This window comes from Bombus impatiens, unplaced genomic scaffold (genome assembly GCF_000188095.3).
Source record: "Bombus impatiens unplaced genomic scaffold, BIMP_2.2 scf_0418, whole genome shotgun sequence".
Lineage (NCBI taxonomy): Eukaryota > Metazoa > Arthropoda > Insecta > Hymenoptera > Apidae > Bombus > Bombus impatiens.
This window is the reverse complement of record NT_176837.1, coordinates 2305866-2328396: the sequence shown is the minus strand read 5'-3', so window position 1 is coordinate 2328396 and position 22531 is coordinate 2305866. Positions and strand designations below refer to the sequence as shown.

General features: G+C 35.8%; 1 protein-coding gene across 1 annotated transcript in view; it reads left to right on the top strand.

The window, feature by feature from the left end:
• Nucleotides 1-22531, top strand: part of LOC100748169 — a 247496-nt gene that overhangs the window by 90619 nt on the left and 134346 nt on the right. The window lies entirely within an intron of this gene.

Sequence of the window (22531 nt, the reverse complement as noted above, 5' to 3'; positions counted from 1 at the left end):
CAGCGAGATGCGAGAACGTAACGCGCGTCGCCAAAACCGAATGATTTCCGCGCGCGGTAGAAAATGAAGTCGGCTAAGGGGAAATCGTCGTTGTTCTCTTTGTTATGCGCCAGTCGTCGAAACGAAAGGTAACCGAGGCATTTATTATCGTTGCCACGTTCTCGCGAGAGAATAGAAATGGAAAAAACAGAGGAGAAGAAAAAGGAATAAAACAAAAAGGAGGAGAAAGAAATAAAAGGAAAGTTGAGAGAGTTGGATAAATTTTTTTCGGATATTTTGTTCTTTCTCGTTGGCGTTTTTATGTTCCAGAGGATAGATGGAATTAATTACGAAGTTTACATGGGCGTGAGATTTTTAGGTCGATATCAGATACCGGCGTCGCTGTGTTGCACGACGAAGATCGTAACGTGTGACGGATTCCTGTTTCCATTTTGATTACTTGACCGGTCCATGGTGACAGTTAATTATGGATGAAAAATCGTAACTGGCCGATGTGCAGCGTCACCCTTCTATAGCGGGACAGCCTCGTTATGCTGCTTCCATTTTAGTTCACCCTCTGATGGTCATCGTTGATAATCTTCGCGTGAAATCTCGGATTATGTTTCATGGGTCGCGTTCTTGGTGCGCGTCCCTGTTGCTTCGAATATTTCGACGTATCATAGATTGGACACTTAGGTTGCGTTTGTTGAATATTCATTTTTTAGGGGATGATTTGTTTATTATTTCATGATAGAGAGATATAGGAAGAAATTTGTTCACTCCGATTTCTAATTTAGTACGATATTGCGATGGTTCGTACTCGGTTTATGTAATAGATCATTTCGGTTTTTATCATTAATTTGATATTATGATAGCTATAGTCGAATTAAAGTAAGTCGACATAAATGCATTTTTCGATAAACGATAAACGATAACGTTTTAATACGTAGCTTTTCTTATTTTATTTTAATCCTGTTTTTAATTTGTTTTTCGCAACGGTATGATAATAATTGTAGATATTGATTAAAAATGTAACTGTTATTTCGGTCTCAGATGATGTAATGTAATTGATCGTTTCTATGTATCAATTATGGATATCGTAGATATTTTAATTTTAATCAGTACCGTTTTATGACCAATTTAAGAATATTTTATTATCATATCGACAATATAGTTATTGATAACGATATTTGTTTAAGATGAAGAATCAATATGGAAAAATATCGGACCTCAGCTTTCAATTGGCTGTCATGCACATCTAGTTTCACTGTGTTTCCTATTGTCTGTATGTTCTAACGTTTTATCAAGTAGTTTCATTTTAATGCAATACAAGTGTTTACTTGGCCCTAAAAATTAGTTTGTCTTTGGATAATCGCTAGCTTTAGTTGACAAAACGAAAACCACTTACAAATCTAAAAAATAGAATACTGGTAAACAGTCGAATAAAAAACACAAAGATAATTGTAGTCAAACATCATGATGATTATAATACGATTATTCTTATTATAAAACAATATTAACGATTCATATGGAAATCATAGAGTTAGAATATATATTGATACGTGTAAATCTACAGAATCGTTCAAAATTTTCGAAGCATTATCAATAGCAATCAGATAGTCACTATCACTTTCCAGGAAAATCTATCTCTATAATCATCAAATGTATCTCTAAAACAATAAAGCAATCTTTACGTGTTCTTAAATTCCGTTCTAGTAATTCGTGCCTGTAACGAAAGTATTCGTCTGCAATGCACGCGTGTCACGAAACCAAATACGAGTACACGCGTATGATATTCTATACCCAGCCTCATAACGACCATCCCTCATTTGAATCCCTATACGAACGTCACATCAAAGATATCCGAGCAGACCATCCCTCGATGAGGGTGTAACACCCACTGACCATAAGTCACTTATGTAAATCCGTGAGATGGAAACACGCGTCACTTCTCGACGTTGCGCGATGTCTACGAGGAAACAAATTGAATTTAATATTCAGCGTTTCCATGGGTTAGCGTGGTCTTCGTCGCCGTTTTAAAGTTTCACGACAACGCTTCGACTAAAGTTGTTCGTCTGGGACGGACGAAAATTACGGAAGCCTAATGATACAGATATGAAACTGTTTGTAGAAAAGACGGGAGGATTTGTATGTGTTCGATTGGAGAAGTTTTGTGAATACATATTTCGTTGATGTCATTTGGCGTTGAATTTTCAATGGAATAGAAATTGCGATGATTTATATGATTTTCAAGCACTATTTCGATTAGTTGTAGTGGTCATTCATTTGAATTCTTCGTATTTCGTATTGTACTAATTGTTGGAAAGATAGACGATTTATTTGATGAAGACAATGCTTTAAATTTGCATATCGATAGTGTTTCATATTTATTCTGCAATATATGGTTTTATGGTTATTTAATGCAATGTATTTCATAACGTTGCGAAATAAATTTGTAGTAGAATATAATTGCGTCAAATAATAATATTGTGTAATTGTTTCGTGAAATACACTGGATCGTTCTGTATAATGCAAACACGGCACGTATTATAATCCTCTCCTATAATACTCTAACACATAATACTGTTATATATATGAAACGCGCCTTAATAACAAATAATAGTACGTTGTATCGTCATTATACGTGACTCAAATATTAAACAAGTAATTCATTTAAATATCTTTCTTGTAATTTCAATTAGATAAACATATATTTTCCTATATTTTTAATCAACTCAATTTCGCAGTATGATTCGCATCTTATCAACCGCTCTATTTGTCACAGAATAAATATATTACATCTAGTAACAATACAGTGTTATTAAGAACACCTATTCCGAAACTTGTGCAGCTTCTTCTAAACTGAATCACGCAACTTCCCTCGGTTCTTGTGGTTTTTTCTTCGCGTTATTTCAAGCCGTCACGAGATATCTTCCGATACATCTCGCGATCGTGACATATCGCATTTCTCAGACAGTGAAAAACGAATAATGATATTACGTTCTCGATATTTCAGAAGCTTTTATCTAAATCGCTTAGCCGGCAGCGAATTCGACCTCTTTATTCGTGTGCACGTCACACCTCGCCACAATAATTCGCCAGGACTTATTTACCAGTCATTGTCCCTCTCTGCGGTTTTAATGGGTCAATGAAAGAAAGGTGTGCGCAGCTGCATTCAGCCAGCCCACAAAACAGCTTAATGAGATGCTACTCCTTTTTCGTTCATTGAGTTCGGCACAGAACGGTTGGAGGGAGAAAGAAATGGCGTGAAGGCACGGAACTACAGAGGCAAGTTAACGAAATAAGCTTGTGATTGCGTTTCGATACCGAGGCTATCGGAAAAACGTCAATTTATTCGCGCTTAGTACTTTCCTTTCTGTATTTTATTACTTTTTCGGCTTAATTTAGCACTTACAAATAAATTGTTAATAAATATGAACATATACATATATATTTCTTTTCATTACTTTCTTGTGTTAATTTATTATTTATGAGCAAAATTATTAATAAATATTGATTAATTTTAATTAACGCTAATCGATAGAGTGCAGATTTTTGTGCATTTTTTATAGAAAATACGAAAATGCAAAAATACATAGTATTTAAAATACTATAATGTTGATTTTGTTTTGAATTGGATTAAGAGAGCAAGACCGAAAAGGGGAAAACGTACTTTTTTCTTTTTTAAGTTATACTTTTTCGAATAATTCTTGCTTTGGATCGGTAAAAATGTACAGCTTGAAAGTTCCGTAGTGAATTGGGATGGAATTGCCAGGGAGAAGCTTCGCAGAATCGCAAAAATGTTTCAAGCGGATGTTTGTGATTTTTATTCCTCTTTAGCGTGGAAAAAATTTTCTGCGTTTAACTCTTTTTTTTTTTATTTGAAGTACGAGATACAAGCATAGAGTTAAGCAAGAATCGAATCTCATGACTAAGATATAATACGTAGCTACAGAGTTCTTGTATCGATTATAGCCGCGAAGATAACATCGAACGTGACCGTCTTAAGAGATTTTGAATATAAGATTAGGTTCGATTTTGCACCGTAAGCATATTAATCGAGTCAGTATCAAAATCGTTAAACTATGCAAAAATTGGTAATCATACTGTATTTCTTGCATATTACTAAAAGTACCAATTAAGTATACTTTATTCTAGCAAAGTCGTTCAAATAATAGGATTTTCAATAAATGAATAATACAATAACGTTGTTCAACTTTATTGATATCTTGGCGAAATGGTTTGTATGTATAAAAATATTTTATTACCGTGATCACATTATTGTAAAAATTGGATACTGCATATTGACACCTAATTTTACTTATCTGAAATTGCTTATTGAAACAAGTTTGTCGTACAGTCGTTTCTTGCTGATCGATACAAGCGATACGAGAACATTGTGAAGCTTAATCCGCCAACTACCTCGGTGATTGATTCGTACGTATTCTCGAGCTCTCCTTATTGGGCGTAATCGATCTTTCCCTCCCAACCTTTTTTATTGTAAAGGAGAATCAGTTATCGCGTTTGCTTTCACTCCAGCTGAGCAGTTCCATTTTGTTCGATGGTGAGACGACGGAAATAAGATTTCCATCGCGCGCACCTTCAAGTGTAAAATTTGTGCAACATCAATCTTACGGAGATTAAGTAGAATAGAATAAAATCTTGATAAAGAATATTCTCGGTAAATTCTGCACACGAAAATGAATATGCATGAAGTACGAAGATTGAAAAGAATGTTGTCATCTTTCGGCCACCGTAAGCAATATATTTTGAAACTTAGTCTTTGAAACATATTAAAATATTCGGCATCGTTTATCGTATCTATATTATTAATTACATTTTCTCACATTCATAAGTTATAATATACTTGTTATCCGTTGAAGTAATATTAATTATTAATATTAATAATACAATTATTATTTTCAATAGTACTTTTTCAACACACATTTAAATATACGTTTGCTCACTTACATTTAATTTTTCTTAAATATATAGTTACTTGAGTACATTATATTAGATTCGAAATTGTACAATCAAAAGCTAAATCGTATGCAGGACTACGTTATCAAAAATCATTACATTCCCGTGTCATTTAAAGTAGACTTTCGTGTTTTATTTAAACACACTATTATTGCAATATTTTTCATACTGAAATCATGGTACCCTTCGTACTAGCGTTTTCTCATTCGCATATAATCACCCCGAAACGCATAATTACGCTAATATCCGGCAACGCGGTGATTCTTCCGTTGCTTTTGTATAGGAAAGAAAAAACAAAGAGATAGAGAAAGAGAGAGAGAGAGAGAGAGAAGACGCGACGTACGTCGTTCGTAGTCGAAACAATTCCCCCGTCGTCGATGGAAAAGCTTTTCCGGTGCGCGAGCATGTGGGCGGCAGAAGAGAGTGTGGGTCCTGCAATATGTCGCATAATTCGACCATTCCTCATACCATTTTTCCATGAACGCTTCGAAGGGAACAAACTTGGAACATGTGTACGCGTGCATGCACGCTTTTGCTGTTTCATAAATACGCGAAGTAGGTGGGCCTGTCGTTTGCTTTCAAAGACAAAGTCGCGAAACGCAAACCGATCCAGGGAATATCGGGATTGTACAGGATTTTATTCCACGACGGGGGATCGTCAAGATCGAAGAAACGCATGGGACGAGCACGTCCTGTTCCCCTTTGTCACCCGTATTGGAAGAAATATGCATGGAACCACGCATAGTTTCCCTTTTCGTCACGATACGCTGACTCTTTTTTTTCCCTTTCTTTTCGAAACTGTCAATGCCACCGTAGCTTCGATATTTGGCAAATAATTTATCGTGAATTTGTACGTTTCTGACATTGTATGTTTCTTTTACGTAGAAAATTTAATATAGCAATTAAATATTAAGCCTATTATGGAATATAGGACAAACGAATATATAATTATAAAATTTCGGAACATATAGCTATTATTAAGGAAGACCTGCTGTTTTTAAATCAGTTTAGCATATATTGATAGCATATATTATTATCTTTCACGTATTGGAGTCAAAGTCCTGTGCTATGCTTATAGGTTATTATTCACAGTCATTTTTTATCCCGACTACAAGAAACGACTAGTAATTCTTATCTTTTTATTACTATCACAAATTAATGTAATATCCGAAGAAATTGATGATGAATAATATTAATACATGGGCGATCCTTTCACGGGATAAACATGAAGAGTCAAATTCGATAGAAAACGATAGAACACTCGATAGAAATACTTGACCATGTCGTTGACCTCGTGTTAAATGTTATCTTCGCAGACGTCGCGTAAGCTTCTTTTCCGCTTACGATAGCGTCAAAACATGCAAAATTATTCGCAGAAAATGTACGCGTAACGCAGCATTCTTCTCCATCGAACGTTCGTCACATACTCAGAATGTCACCACATGCGCTTAAGAAAAAATTGGTACACGTACAGGTTGAACAGATACAGGTGCAAACAACGTTTGCATGGGAGACAACATTATCATGTACCTGAATACAAAAGGCTCTTTTGTAAAGGCAAGGTGAAATTGCCGTTGAAAAAGCGTGTCGAGTGCTTCTGAACCACGGGCATAGAAAGAGGAGAAAGGAACCGTGTGGAAAGACGGTAATTCTCTGGGAAAGTTTCCGTCTTTCCAGGTCGAGCGGTGGTAATTTGGGAGGGACGAAACTGTTGACCCCGTGTATCACCGCGAATGCGAAACTCGCCAACATTCTGTACCATTGTGCATTTTGTAAACAACAAGAATACTCTGGTATCCTGCGATTCGCTATCCTGGCTACGTGTATCATGTTTTGTATCCTACGTTTTTTTCACTTTTTCCTTTTTAGCGGTTAATTCCAGTGTTCTTTTCATTTTTCTTAACTGTTCGCTAATGGGTATGTACTTTCATTCATTCATGCATGAAATCTATTGGTGAAATTGTTACAAATATTGTTGTAGATATTTTGTGGGACGTGTATATTTATGAATAATTTCTTTCAAATCAAATTTGCATATGTACTTTATTTCAGGCTTTAATAGGCTCTTTGGGAAGCTGTTATCGTTACCTCTAAGAATAATTAAAATTTACTATTTAATTCATGTTTATTAATCAAAGAGAAGTTTAGTACCTCATTTGACGTATAGATATTGTTCATTTCTTCAATGATATTTCTCTTCATTTTCTAAGTTTAGAATTTACCAACATCTTTAATTTCGTAGTCATAACAACTTGAAAATAGCTGAAACATTTTGGTATAATTACATAAATTGCATAAGTTACAAGTCTTCTAAAATACCGCATAAATATGTATGTTTTAAATGTCATGTCTCAGTGCTGAAACGTTTAGGGGAAAGTCGTCGACCGTTTAAGGAGTTAAGGTTCGCCAGTTCGGTTTCTGAAAGTATCATTAGCGCGGGCCAAAAATCGCTTTTTCATAAAACGCGCACGCCGTATCTTCCTTACGGGGTTTATCGCGAGAAAATATTCATGTCGCGAGTCTTTCGCAGGGCAACGACCAACGCAAAAGGCTAGTTGCGTCAAACGCATTTCACACGAGAAATTGCTATTCGCAGCAATTAACTTTGTCCACCTAGTGGAACGACAACCCATCCAATTTCGTGCGTAGACATTTTCTGATTCGATGCCTGGTATTTCGCGTTATTGGCGTGTAACGAGATACCTGCTTTTGAACGCCCACGTTTATGAATCTAATTCAGCCGTTAACCTTATTTACAATATGTGTCGATTATGTATTCCGTTTGATTCCATATTTGTTTATAATATTATATGACACTTCTTTTTGGATCTATGAAAATGGACCTGTTACAAATTCAAATTGCTTGTTTAAGTAACGCGTCAAGCTTAATCGTGATTACTCGATTAGTAAGAACGAGTATAGGATTTTGAAAGAGTATTTCAGGTCACCTAAATTGGAAATTCGCACTGGTTAAATGGCTTCAAGTTGTTTAAATTCAAGACTAACCTGAACGAAGCTTTAGGGCGTATAATTAGATTAAATTGCTATATGGTTACAGTAAACTGGTGTTCTAATGTTCTAAGTTTCTAACGTTTTACTTTTCTAATGGTTTACGTCTTTACTGGAATTTTGGACGTATTGACAAGTTAGTCTGTTAATACACGTCGATAGCATGTAGTGTGTACTAGCGATTTGCTTTCGTACAGTGACACATTGATGTATGTTCACCGGGGTAGTAATTCTGCGAAAATGCATAGTCTTGAAACCATTGTCTGTGTAGTCAACTAATACCATCGGCGGTCATGGTGAGTTATACATATAACCTGACAATTAATTTTCATGTTAAATTAACCCGGATAAACCGACGTAAAATAATTGTGCTAGGCAAATATCTACTGAACAGATATCTCTAGATTATATTAATAAATTTAGTTGCATTAGTATCAAGTTTCATCTTTTTAATTATTTTACTAAACAATTGAATGAAATTAAAATTAAATTATATTAAGGCTTCATTACTCTAAATTAATTTCTTTTGTAGCTAATGCATATACATTTATATTATATAAACCTTCTCTTTTTTCTTAACTTACATTCAAGTAGAATTTTTTTTTGAAGATTTTATATAATACTTCTTATTATTGTTTCAAGCAATTCCACAACTCGATATTGCTAAGCAAATATCTTCCATTACTCAACTCATCAACGCAATTAATATAACATCTAACACTTACAATATCTATTTGCATCGTTTTCTACGTTCATTCTTCACCTTATTTCTTTTCTTAAACTCATTCATCATTCTCATTCTCCCGCGTCGTTTCAAACGCACCCTTCAATCATTCTCCGCGAGATGTCGCGTCGATCGGGGGCGCGAAGTTGAGCAATCGATTGCGATATATCGCAACAGCCCCGGCGCGGAGGTGAGAAGCGCATGCGCAGCGCCGGTCTTGCCGCGATTGGCTGGCGATGATGTCATGCAGTCTCCCCTAAGTCTCTGATATCATCTGCGGGCTTTTCTGCAGTTCACACCGATCACTCGAGCGGCATAGCCGCGTCTTCGGAGATTTTACACCTGTGTCCGAGATCGTCCACACTGTGTGCGACCGTGGACCGGCTCCAGCCGTGTACCAGCCTCTTCCTGCCTTCCGGTCCCGTCCTCCGCGCGAAAAGGTGAGTCCATTTCTCCAGATGAATCGCGATAATCGTCCACGAGCTAACAACCCCGCGACGTTTCGCCACTCACACGTACACACGACTTGTTTCACGTACATCTTCTCCGGTCTCGCGCGACAGTGTGAGTGTAAACATACGTTTACGTGCTCATGGGCTGCTGTCATCGCTACGCTGTTCTCGTATACCGCTATAAATCTCGTGCTCGATTACTGACTGAGGTTAGGAATCGCTCCTGTTTCTTCTTCTAGAAATATAGATATTTCCGTAATGAACTGGCGGGCAAGTGTAACAGTGTAACGGGAAAATAGAATGTATATATGCGTCTTTGTTACACAATGATTAAAGCGGGAAAGAAAGTAGAATAGAACTTAGGTTAGGAAGAATTTGATTGGTTGATATAAAAAGGTGATTTTTGTGCACGACGTTTGTGAGATATGTTTCGAGAATGTTGGAGGTTGTAGGAACACGTGGGCTACTTGCTTGTCGTGAATCACTTGTCCGACTCGTGACACCGGTTTCTTTATAGCGAGTTTTCAACGAGCGACTGTGACTGTTGCATTACATTCTGTATGGTTGTGTTGTGCCTGGTTCGGGTGCAATGGACGGCGATGTTATGAATGTTTCCCGGGTAGATTTGTATCGGGGGTATTGTTTCGGTGGAATTCACGTGGTAGGTCAGGTTTTTGCTCGCGCTGTGGTAATTTCTCCACTCGTGTTATTATTGTTTTCTGTAGCGTGTTATTGAATATATAAATCATTTCAACGATAGGTCACAATGTTTTATGGTGTTTAATAACTGTTCTGCCCTAAAACTACCATGTTGCGTTGCTTTTAATTTTTGCTATTGGGTCAAAATCGTTTTGATTAAGATATTTGTGAGTTACCGTTAGTTATCACATGATCTTGTAAGTAGTATAGTGCGTCATTGGTCAGACGGTACTTTCACGGTACTTTTTTTTCATCAAATTTTTTCTTCGTATTTTAATCTGGAATTTAGTAATATTTAGACTCATATTGTTCATTTTGAGCAAAAAATAATAGCTTTTAATAGTATTTATAAAGCATATTAGCAAATTTTTAAATGTTAATATTAAATTATGGAATTTCATAAATTTTATATTTTCTCGAAACTTTTAGTTTTCTTAACATAAAGTTAAATATCCGTAGACAATATGAGACAATATATTGTCACCTACACTAACTTCAGCTGTATTTAAAAATGATGAAATAGACGTTGGATATCATGTCATCCACTTTAAGACCAAACTTTATGTTGTTCAAAACACACACTCGATCATATCTAAATTATAAAAAATATTTCATGACATTCAGACTGACATATTCGTTTGTTTCATGGAAATGATATTTATGTACTTAAACATTTTAATATTTCCTCAATGGAGATTGAAACAAGAGAAAAAACATTTATTTCATTGTCAAGGAGATTTTAATGACATGAAAAATCGGATTGTCGCGTTCTCCGAGCAAGTTTCCGACGAAAAATCTCGGTCCCTCCGATTGGAGTGTGGTCGTTTCTATTTACCGTACTTTCCTCTCATTAACGCGGCCTAAAATCTCACGAGGACACTTCTGTCTCTCGTTAACGACGCACCGCTTCTCCCGTTCTCCCTTAAGCTCTCTTATCGGTCGCTAAAAATCGAAACGTGCGTGAATCCGCGATAGAAAGAAGGTCCAACGCGTGCTTTCGTTCTTTGCCTATGTCTTTCCTTAATTTCTGTTGTATTTTTAGTTCTAAATATTGTTTCCAAGTTATCGTTTTGTAAATCATTGGATACTCAAAATTCTATAATTTAACGCATATTTCCAAATATTATGTATATAATTGGTTATTTATTACAATTAATCGAAATACTCACTGTTATTGTCGCTGTTAAACCTTCGTGTCTGGTTGTGATTATAATGGTACACATGTAGGACATGTGATATTGTAATGAAAGCTGGCTAATAAATTTTTCAAATAATTCAAAATTTACTTTTATTCTACAAATCTCGAAGCATGTGGTCAAAAGGAAACCAAGTAATTTTCAATAATACGAATAATGTAGTAATCATCATAGTCTGTTCCCACAAATCATTACAAAATTTCAATCAACTTGTATATTAAATCTAGTCCTCCTAATTATTCAAAATTAATTATTAAATTATTATTATTTTAAAATTTTATTTTTTATTCTTAAATTAATTTTAAAGGAACTCTGTGCTCGATAAAACATATTCGAATAACATATTTCACAACTCTTTCGGTAGCCATTGTAGTTTCAACACTTTACTCGAAATTTTATATTTTATTTATATTTATTTCCTGAAGTACCGATCCAAGCAATGAAGATCGAGCATTTCGACGATTTCATGATTTTCCACGTTCCGATATTCTCTTTCATATCGATGACCTTAAGGCAGCACTTTCAACCATGTTATATATCGTTTCTCAATAGCGATTCAACTATCGCGGTTATGCTATGTTTTCATGTACATATATATTTGGTGACCACACGTATCGCTGGATGATACATATGTACCTCGAATCCCTCGAAACGATCCTATTTCCGCGAAACTTTCTCCATTGGCAATGAAGTCGATGAACGGGCAAAGTTTCGCTTGTAAGAACTGATAACGCTCGCTGCCTCCATTGAAAAGGTGCGCGCGAACATTGTTCGCTCTTGTTGCGTTGAATTAGAAATTTCTATATCGCTGAAATTGTTTCCGCATAACTCAACAACTGAATTTTAAACGCAGAACGTTTGGAGGAGTTGTGTGCAATAATTTAAAGTCTTTTTTTAAGTTCTGGAGGTTATCTGTGTTTGTAGTGCGAAAGTTTAGATTATTATATTGAAAGATTTGGATAACGAGGAATTGGTATATTGAGACGTTTGAATCGTAAAGAATTAGTGTATTATAGGAGAATAGAATATCTCGAAAGTTTGAGAAGAAATTTGTATGTTGGGAAATTGGAATATTTGGCAATGTAGATAATTGGAAATATAGACGTTCGTATTAGTTAGTTTTTTTTCTAGAATAGATTTAAATATTGAAGAATTAGGATATTAATAAATATTTATTTCTAAATAATGTTAGTTATAAATAATGAATAATAAATTCAATGACGAATTACGTAGCATGATAAAGCGTTGGAATTTGGTAATGTCCATAATAAGAAATTAGTTTAATAGAAAGTTCGAATTAGGAAATTTGTTCAATAGAAAGCTAGCGTGTTAAAAGATTCGAATAATGAGAAATTAGTAGATTAGGAAAATATTTAGAAATTGAACAACACATTATAGTACATTAGGGAATATGGGAAACAAATACAATTAGATATATAATAATACAATACAAGATTATTGATTGGAATTGAATTTGCTTTTTATACAAACTAAGATCTTTCCTAAGTTCTTTCCTAAGAATATTCCTTTTCGTTAAAATTGCAGCAAATAAGTTCTTTTCAGTTTTAACTATTCGCGTCTCTCAACGAAATTGGCCTCTATCATATTATTTACGATTTCAGGTTGTGCCAGTTACTCTGAAGCAACTTCTGCATTCCGTGAAATTCTAACTTTTATGTTCTCCCATTTCCTTCTTTATCGATTGTGCCGAGGAGTCTATAGAATTTAAGTTAGCTACAACAAACGAACTAAAAGCTCCCATTTGAAAATTGATTTCTTTCACGCTCTCATAATACGATTAGGTAAACAAGTGGTAGTAAATTGGATTCCGCGGACGAATTTATTTAGTAAGTCAGAAGAAATAACCGCAATTTCATTCGTTAAACGATTCCATGAAGCGTTTCCTTACAGAGACCGTTTCTATCAATCCATTTCTTTCGAGCATTAAGAAACTGCACCATGCTGCAAGATTGGATGGCATACCGTTACTTTTTATGAGATTAATAATGTCTTTAAAGGAATGCGTTGTCCACGATGACTGCCCGGACTTCTGTGGAAATCCATCGAGCACATATCACAAACGCGATATCTTGGAATCGTTCGTGAAACTATTCTTCCTCTTACATTGATACTTTCTTATTCTTAACGTCGTAAACATAAAGTTTTATGCCTTTATCGAGTAATAAAGTATTCTCTGTCGAAAGTTTAATCGTTGATTTTGCTATAAAGGTAGGAGGAGATCATCGCACCTTTAGGCTACGAATCATAAATTTGGACCCTTCGTTGTTGTTTTCTTCGAAATAAATGTTTCCTTTATGATGCTGGAACGCCCGCTGTCCGTGTTCCTACGTAGGGGACGTTAAAATATATGTTTATTTCTTTTCGCTGGAGTTAAGAATGTCGTGTAAGAGCTTTTGTTGCAAATTCTTACTTGATCTCCCTCTAAAATTATGACGACAAAAAAAATTACGAGCATATTGATGGATAACACCATTTTCATTTTTTACATACTTTCGTCTCTTTTCGGTTCGATTATAATACATGGATTATAATTTATACATTGAACATTATTTTGTCGCATCGTTTCAACGACAATGATAGAAATTTCTCGATTTGTGTTAAATTCTCTCCGTATGAAATTTCTGTTCCGTATTATTCATATAAATTCTTTTTGCGTCAATACCAAAGAATCTTGTTTATTTACGTAACAGGATATTTTATCTCAGCACGATTTCGATATCGTTGAACATCTGTATTTTCTATAATTAACGAGTCGCATGAACTTGTTTATTCGGAATAATACACGTGTATCGTTTGGTTGTTGAGTCAGTGATGCAGAATGTCTGTGAAACGAACGAGAACGAGCGCTGATACTCCACTGGGACCTTCGATAAAAATTATTCCAATAAGAACACGTCGATCGAGAATCTATTCGTTTACGTTTATCTGCATTTCCTACCGTCTATATATTTCCTCCTGTGAATATCGACAACTAACGTATTTGTGTTACGAACGTTAAAGAGACGCATGAAATAATTTATACAACAAAAACAAACATAGTTTCTTTGGCTGTGTAACTTTACATAAAAGATAAAAAGCATAGAGCGCTTCAAACGTTTGTTAAACATATACATGTTAGAAACTAAAATGTTAAATAGAACACTTTAAATAAGGCGTCTAACAAATTATCTATTTATATAATTATCAATCTATTAATTCGTACATAGTATCTACAATAGCCACAAAAAGTATTAGCACATGCCCTTATTTTCCAATAAAATGCTTTTTTACCAAGTTTTACATTTCATTCTCATAGTATCAAATTTTTACAGCCATATGATAGTATTACCAGACGATACAAATGTTGAAGCTAATTAGTTATAATTAGTTAGTGCTACGATAAAGTACTTACAATAAGTACGTACAAGTACGTACAAGTAAATAAGTACAATTGTATGCCAGTTCCTTTTGTAGCTACTGTATGAACAATATTACACCTTTTCTATCCTCGTCACAGAAATTAATCAAAACACGTAGGTCAGCAAATTTCTACGATTAATTTAACTTCATTAAGAAATATCAACTTCTTAATAACGCTTGCCCAACAAACTTCTCAAAATTCGCACGTACTTCTATAACTATCCACGCACCCACATAACTTCTGCAACCCTCTTTAATAGTTGATCAAACGATATCTCGAAGCTTGGCTATCTCACGATGCGTGTAAACAGTCGGTAATCGCCGAGTTAACCCGCATAAAGTAACCGTTGGTACGCGAAGTTACGCCGGTATACGCATGAATAATATATGTTTGGTCGCGGTGAACGTTGTGTTTTGGCGGCTCTGGATACCGGGAATGCACAGTGGGAATAGCATAGGTTCACCGGCCGCCGCTTAGAGCAGGCCATGTTTATGGCATCACGCGACCACGAGGGTGAGTAACGGTGGAAGAAAAACGCGCGGAATATACGCGTTTCGTCGTTTGGAACGTGGCTGGTAAGAGGCTCAAGCCTGGTCTCGAATAGGTCCCCTGTGTTTTGGAACTATCCGTTCGAACAAGTTACACCAGAGGAAACTTACGGGATACAAAACGATATAGATACTATAAAAGGGACGCGTGTCTGTCGTTTTCTACTGTTTATTTCTACGGTTATCTACTATTTCAGTTGGGGATGTAATTTCGGTGTTTAGCTGTATCGAAGAAACAGTCGCACATGTGTTCATATTTTTGTTTACGATGCCATTATTTTATGAGATACGATTGTATGGGATCGTGTTAAAGGAGACAGCTTTGAGTGGCTCATAGTTTACAATAAGATTGTTTCATAAGATTTTACTTTTAATAATTCCCATTCTGAAATTAAACAGCGATAAATGTCAAATACAGCAGGGTTTTTGTGAAAATTTTATGTTAAGTATTGGAATTATCCAAATGGAAATTTTGGCTAAAATTGACGCTGGATTGTAATACTCATTATGGAATTTTAATACTTGGTGGAAATATTGTTACGTACTATACGAAATCTTCTTTCGGATTTGCTTAAATTCATTCTTTAAATTTGCCATTTTTTGAACTAGAAGAGCATCCAGCACATTGCCCTCATCGTCATAAAGTAATCCATGATATGGACGATATCTAAAACAATATAATCCATATACTAAATAAATATAAATCAAAGAGATTAATTTTTTAAAACACAGAAAAATCGCTCGTCGTGTTCTAAGATCGAACGAATCTTTCGTAATTTCGGGAGTTATTTATCGTTTAAGATTATTTTTCATTTTCGATAGGAAAATATAAGAATGCGAGGGGACTATATGAAAAAAGTTACGTACGAAAATATCAGAAGAATATTTTCGACGAGAGGCTCACCCTCGAGAGTGTAGTGGGCCCTTTGCATTTCAAGAATACCAGTTTCGGTATATCCGTCTCCCCCCACGAACCTTTACACGTTTTCCCTTTGCACGCCACCCACTCCCTGCTCCTGGTCTTTTTCTCTTTAATTTCGTTTGCCGTCAAACTTTTGAGCGGCCAAGCTCTTGAAACTTTCGGATAAAAGAACGTAAATACATTGTTCAAAGACAGTAGCTTTTCTATAGGTAAGGTATTAAAAGGTTGTAGACATTATAATAGTATGCACGGCTTGTCTTTTGTGTTAAACAAACAGGCGAATCTTTATCTTTACCGAAATTCTAATCGACTTTGCCTGTGGCTCCTTAATGTTAACTTCTTTATGGATGGTCTTCGGACGATATGGCGGGAATTGATATCCATCGAATAAAAAAAAAAAAGAATATTATATTATGGATATATCGTGTAAAAATTTAATAATTAGAAACTTCTGTTTTTAAGGGTTCGAATCCTCAAATTCTCAAATATTCAAGATTATGATTTTTCGAGTTTTTTTTCGAAGAAATTTTCGGTCATATGTACGTGGAATATGGGAGTGTATTGTGATATATAAAAGTGTCAGAAGGAAGTACATATCTAAAAATTCGATAAAATGTATCGTAATGCGTTAACCTAATAGGCGATAATCAGCATGTTTAGTTTCATCGTTCGAGTTGTTTCTAAACTGCATCCTATCCATTTTTTTGAATTAGCTTTGATGACTGTATCTACTTACATTCGTCCGTGCTATCGTATATCGTTCCACTCATGCGGAATCCATTTGTCTACTCTCTTTATTTCTTCTGTTCCAGACGAATAATAGTAGAGTGGTTGATTTTCATTTGAAACGCTATTTTTCTTGCTGCTTGTCACGGATTATCTTCAGTAATCCTCTTTCCTGGATGTAGTCCTTCTCTTGATTTATCTTCCACGGAAGAATAATTAGCCTTGCATTTCCTGAATATTTATTAAACGCTATCGACAGTTAAATTTATATTTTCTGTAACACTCGGAGCGCAATTTTACCAAGTTTACACTGGTACAACAAGATGATACTGATTTTCTGATTATTCATAACGATTTGCAATAAATTTTCAATATTCTTATTATAAACTTAGAATAGATATAAATGAACGAATGGAATTGATTCTTATTAATCGGCAGTGTTACGAAGAAAGCTAAATTGTAATATTATATTTTAAAGATTTTATTACTGATCTACTTTATAACTATAAGTCCACGTTTAAGATTAGCCAGTATCTCATAATTTCCGAATAGCAGCGTAAGTTTCATTAATATTCAAATAATTTTTAATAAGTACATTGGTCGTATAAAATTAAAAATCCACGAGGAAACGTTTCGTATATTCCAAGAAAATACTTACGTATACACATATCCACGATAATCACCGACATAACAGAATCTTTTATCGATATCAAACGTTCGTTAAATCGAGAATTTATCTGAAACGGTTTCTCTGGTCGGATCGATGATACACACGTTTCAGGAAATAATTACGCCATTAATGGGGTCGAAAGCGTGGAATAGGACGGATGAGAGAAGACCACGCGTTAAGCGTCATCCATGTATCGTTAGCACGGTCGATTCGATCAGAATCGAGAGGGAGACAGGATGAAAAAAGAAATCGAGGAAAAGAAGAGACGAGAGAGCGAAGGCGTGTTGGGCAATCAGCAACGCAAACAACTAGGCGCCACGAGTAGGTTTTTCTTCATCGGCTGGTTATCAGCATTATCGTCTTTGTGCTCCCCTTGGATTTTCCCACTCGTCCCAGTGCTTGTCCCGCATTGCGGACTGTTCCTAGAAAGCTTCGAAGATTCGTCAAATCTCGGTAGGAGAGCGTCGAAGGAAGTTCGAGTTGGAAAGATTCCAATCTCAGCTCGATAGATTGTTGCGCATCATCTCCAACAACGTGAGATATCTTTGAAATATCTTAGAAAGAGAACGGGAAAGAACGTTTCTTGGTATTATAAGGAGCTATGCACCCGTGTAAAATCTTCTAAAGATGTTAGGACATCTGTTGATTTTGTAATCAGTTCAGATTATCAGAGAAACGATCGATCTACCAAAATTATGTGCTAGTGTGAGATAACGATCGAGAATATACAAGAAACATTTTGTAAAGTCATTCGCAAGATTTAATTAAAGCTATAAAAGGTAATGAATTAAAGATTAACATCGGGATTACGAAATAGAATGTGAATTCTTTAGTTATACTTTCAACGAGAGCAGAGTGTAATTTTTGATAAGAGTCGGCTACGGTGAGAGTTGCGTCATCGTTGGTACGATTGCAACGGTTTGAAGTAACATTCGTGATAGAAAAGTTTACAGAATTACCGTGATTTGATTAATTAATCGATAGACGTAGAGGTTCGCGTCGAAACGCTTTTAGCGTATTGCTCTTGGAAAAGGCACGATCGATGGGATTGCGTTTGAACGGCCCTTCTTTTGATGTGGTTAGATTGGTTACTGGAAAGCGATGAGTAACAATTGCTTTCAGCTACTCCGAATTGATTGTTTCTACGTGTACTGAGATTGTTGGGAGTTAATGAATTGTTGAAACTCCTAGTCTTGGCACCAGTGTATCTTTAAAATTACATTTGAGTGGATCGTGATTTAGATTTATATTGAAATTTTGCTAGAAATTTATCGAACATTGATACGAAACTGTTGAAATTGATGCATTGATTTAAATGAATGTATAAATGTTGATAGAGAAAAAATTGCCACGTCTTTGATATTATCTTATATATCATTTGTAATAAACATGTAAACTCAGTTTCTAGGTAAACGCTATACGAAACATAAACGTGGACATTAGTTTGTCTAGTTGATTAGATAGCGCGTGAACGATCGCGCAATCTGTATGAACAGAATTCGATCAAGTGTGGTTAAGATCAGAAATTAACATGCTCTATTTACGATAGGTAGTGTAACATGACATTTCCCATAATACATTATCCACGCAATATCATCGAATTTAACGTGACACTGTAAATAATTTGTTATCATGTTCCGGTTCTTTTAATCTCGAATTCGTCGCATATGATTGTTCGAAAGATGAAATCTATTCAGAAACTTTTCACCTATTACCCGTAAATAATGCTATGATGATTTATATTCATGTAGAGATTAAAGATTCATAAGGGGGATTGATTATGCATCTTTAATGCGGTGATTCGCATGTAAATGTGAAAAAAAAGATGTTGCGCAAAACGTCGATGAAGGAAAATGTTTCTCTAGTAGATACGGTCGGTATATGGTCAGACATCGACAAATTCATATCATTGGTATTGATTTCGGATTAAATCAATTTTGCCATCGACTCGCTATCGAATTTCGACTAATATTTCGTTTATTTCGCATATTTAATTAATAGAACGTTTAATAAAAAATATACCATGTAATTACTTATTAATTGCTTAATGTATACCTGTACTGTATTTATTTCATATTTATACAACGAGATATCTAAAATAATTATTTAAATGTATCTCTCTGTATTATTCTTGACATTTTTATCTACATTTATACGATGATAAAACAAACTGCTATAGAATGAATTATTGATTTTCTCGAACACTAGAATGAGTCATAGCGTCAACCGAATGCAATTGCATAAAATAGGTACGAGGGTGTTAGATCGAATTCTTATAGGGGCGCCCATGATCCAGATTGATGTTCCAGCAGGACATTCTTAACGTACCATGTAATTCGGTCTTTTTTCATTTGGAAACAGTTTCAATCGATTATTCGACAATCTTGCATCCGCTCCAGCCCACTCATCTATTTTCTATTTTGATTTCCATTCATCATAGCCGTATCCATAAATCAACTACGAACATCTATTATTCTTTATTCAATATCAAATATATATCGATAGTTGTTATATTTTAAAGTCTGTACTTCATTTGTTCAACATCTTATACGCGTGTAATATGCTTTGAATAGGAAGATCAGCGAAATAACTTTTTCATTCCGGTCGTGTCAAAAGTTTGCTCTCTACTATAGTATTCTAATAAAAGTATTCTAATAAAAGTCTCACCGTGGCGTGGTCAATATTAACAATGTCAGCATAAAAATATGAATATTCACCGATATGAAAGAAAAGACCCCTTTCACTCTCGCGGATTGTAATCAAGTTTGCGACCATTTCTTTCCTCTGTTCCCAACCAGTGTAATTACCAGCGAACATATTTCGCATCGTCTGAGCGCGATGTTCTCTCTGGACACGGATTTACGCGCGCGTAAACGTATACCTGACATGGCTGTTACGTCGTCGCATTCCATCTCTCATCGTCGTTTTTCCTAATGAAACGCAAACGCGTGCGCGACATTCAGCCGACCGTACTTGTCCCGTAAAATTGTAATTTTATTCTACCTCTCTCTCGCTCTCCTTCTATACTTTGTACACGTCTCTCCATGTTTGTACTTCGTCTTTTGACCTTCCATCCTTCTTTATACTTCATTCTTCGTCTCTCTTTCGCGCGGTTTTGTCTGCCAGTGGTTATAATACCGAACAAGTAGCATAGAAATTATTGCAAAATAAAACAGGATGTTTGTGGAACGTTGAGAGAAACGCAGGTGTGCGATAACGTTTAAAAGACACAGATTTAAAAAGGACAACAGAAATTCGCAGAGGAAATAGGAAGTTTTTACACAAAGAAAGCCGCGTATCCATCAGTAACAAAATATAATACGAGTCACGAAACCAAAGTGGTTAACTCCACTTTCTTTTTGTAATTTCCCAAGAAGTAGAACGAATCTAATGAATTATATAAGATAAGCATCAGTGAAAGTGTTTTGACCCTAAAACTTCGATAATTGTAGACATTTCAAAAATTAGGGTTAAGTGCTTTGAGATCGTCTGAAAAATTTCAAAGAACGCAATTAACTAACCACTTCGATCCGTAAATGGCCGCTGAGAAAGTGTTAATATCCTTCGGTTCCTTAAAAGCAGTTTCGCCGCAGCTCGTTTCGCGTTACACGTTCGCGTGTACTCGCTCGTAGAACATGATCTACGAAACGGAAAACGCATCGCAAACACTTTTACCCTCCTTCGGAAGAGTCGGCTGTGCGCATACGCGATACCACGAACGTAAGGCAGTGAAATTGATGGCCCAGCCGGAACTTATCTGAACGATCTAACGTTCCAGAAAGTTTCACGGTCGAGGAACTTGCCGTTCCACGGATTTTTTTTATCTCGGATCGCGTAATCGTAGATGTTCGCTTGGAAAGTTTTAATTAAAGTAATATTACACCTGCGATGTGGTGTGCGTGGGGCTTCATGGTTTTTCGTAGCCCCGCCAGGTGCTTTCTTTTCCTCTGCGTGCTGCTTGAAGCTTGGGAATGGAATAATGATATGGATATCGTATGCAATTTGCAGCAACCAGAAGATTAAGTTTGCATGTGGTTAGGAAAGATGGGATGAATAGATTTTGCGACGAAGCAGCAATATGATAATGTTTTTGTCGAATGTTTAATGTATGGAGATCTCTGAAGTTTTTAAACTGATTGGAAATCCGCGGAATAATTGGAGTATTATAAGTTTGTTTTAGATAATGTGTCTAATATGTAATTAGTAAAGTGAGAGACAAAGGCATAGGAATGAAATAAAAAAATTGATCTGAGAATTTCATTTTAAATTATACTCATTTATCTGGCGATTTCATTATTTTGCCTCTTGTTAAGTTACTTGTTGTATGATGAAATGTCAATTCGATATTTTACAGTCATAATTTTCTCTCAATCTTTTAATCCTTGTTTTATAAGTCCATCTAGTTTGTTAGAGAAAATGTTCCTTTCTAAATTCTCCTAACTAACAACTGCAATATATAATTATTACAAAAGGAAGGAACATCTGTACATTTGTATTTATCCACCTTCGCTCAGCCCAACTTTAACTCCTCATTCATTAACAAACTTCTTACTGCCTTAAAACAAAACGACTACTCTCATCCTACTCGCTGGTAGTTAATTCCGTAATCATTTAACTGAATTGCTCAATTAAGAACTACGAGCGCATAAACGAGCAATGCGTTCGAGCACCCAACGAGACACTGTGTCGCTATTTGCATATCCGGAAGCATGGCACAACGTTTCTCTGGTACGTTTGGAGACGTCGCGTCGGCTTTATGGGGCGCGTTTACGTCCACCGAGGAGTAGCAGTAATTCACGATACCTAGAGGTCTCGTCAAGGGAATAAACCTGATGTCGCCGAAGGCGGTGCAGACACGAGCATAAGGGGCAGCTCAAGGCTAGGGAAAAAGGAAGGACAAGATGGCAAATCTTTTGAAAGAGGAAGAAAGTTAGGAAGGAAGGAAAACGCAGCACGCAGCAGGCTGTACTTATAAATCGTTTAATCGCTGCTTTTTCACGGATCAGGAACCTTAAAAAAAACTTGCCTGTTCTGTTCGTCCTACGTTTTCGCGTTGCAAAGCACTCGGTTGCGCGTTTAGGTCGAGAATACTTGATGCGAGCGAGAAACGATCCGAGCCTTCGGTGACGGATTTCACCGATTCGCACGGCCTCGTAGGTTTCTCTTGATACTCGAGAAATCGCCACGACGTTCGTCGTTCTAACC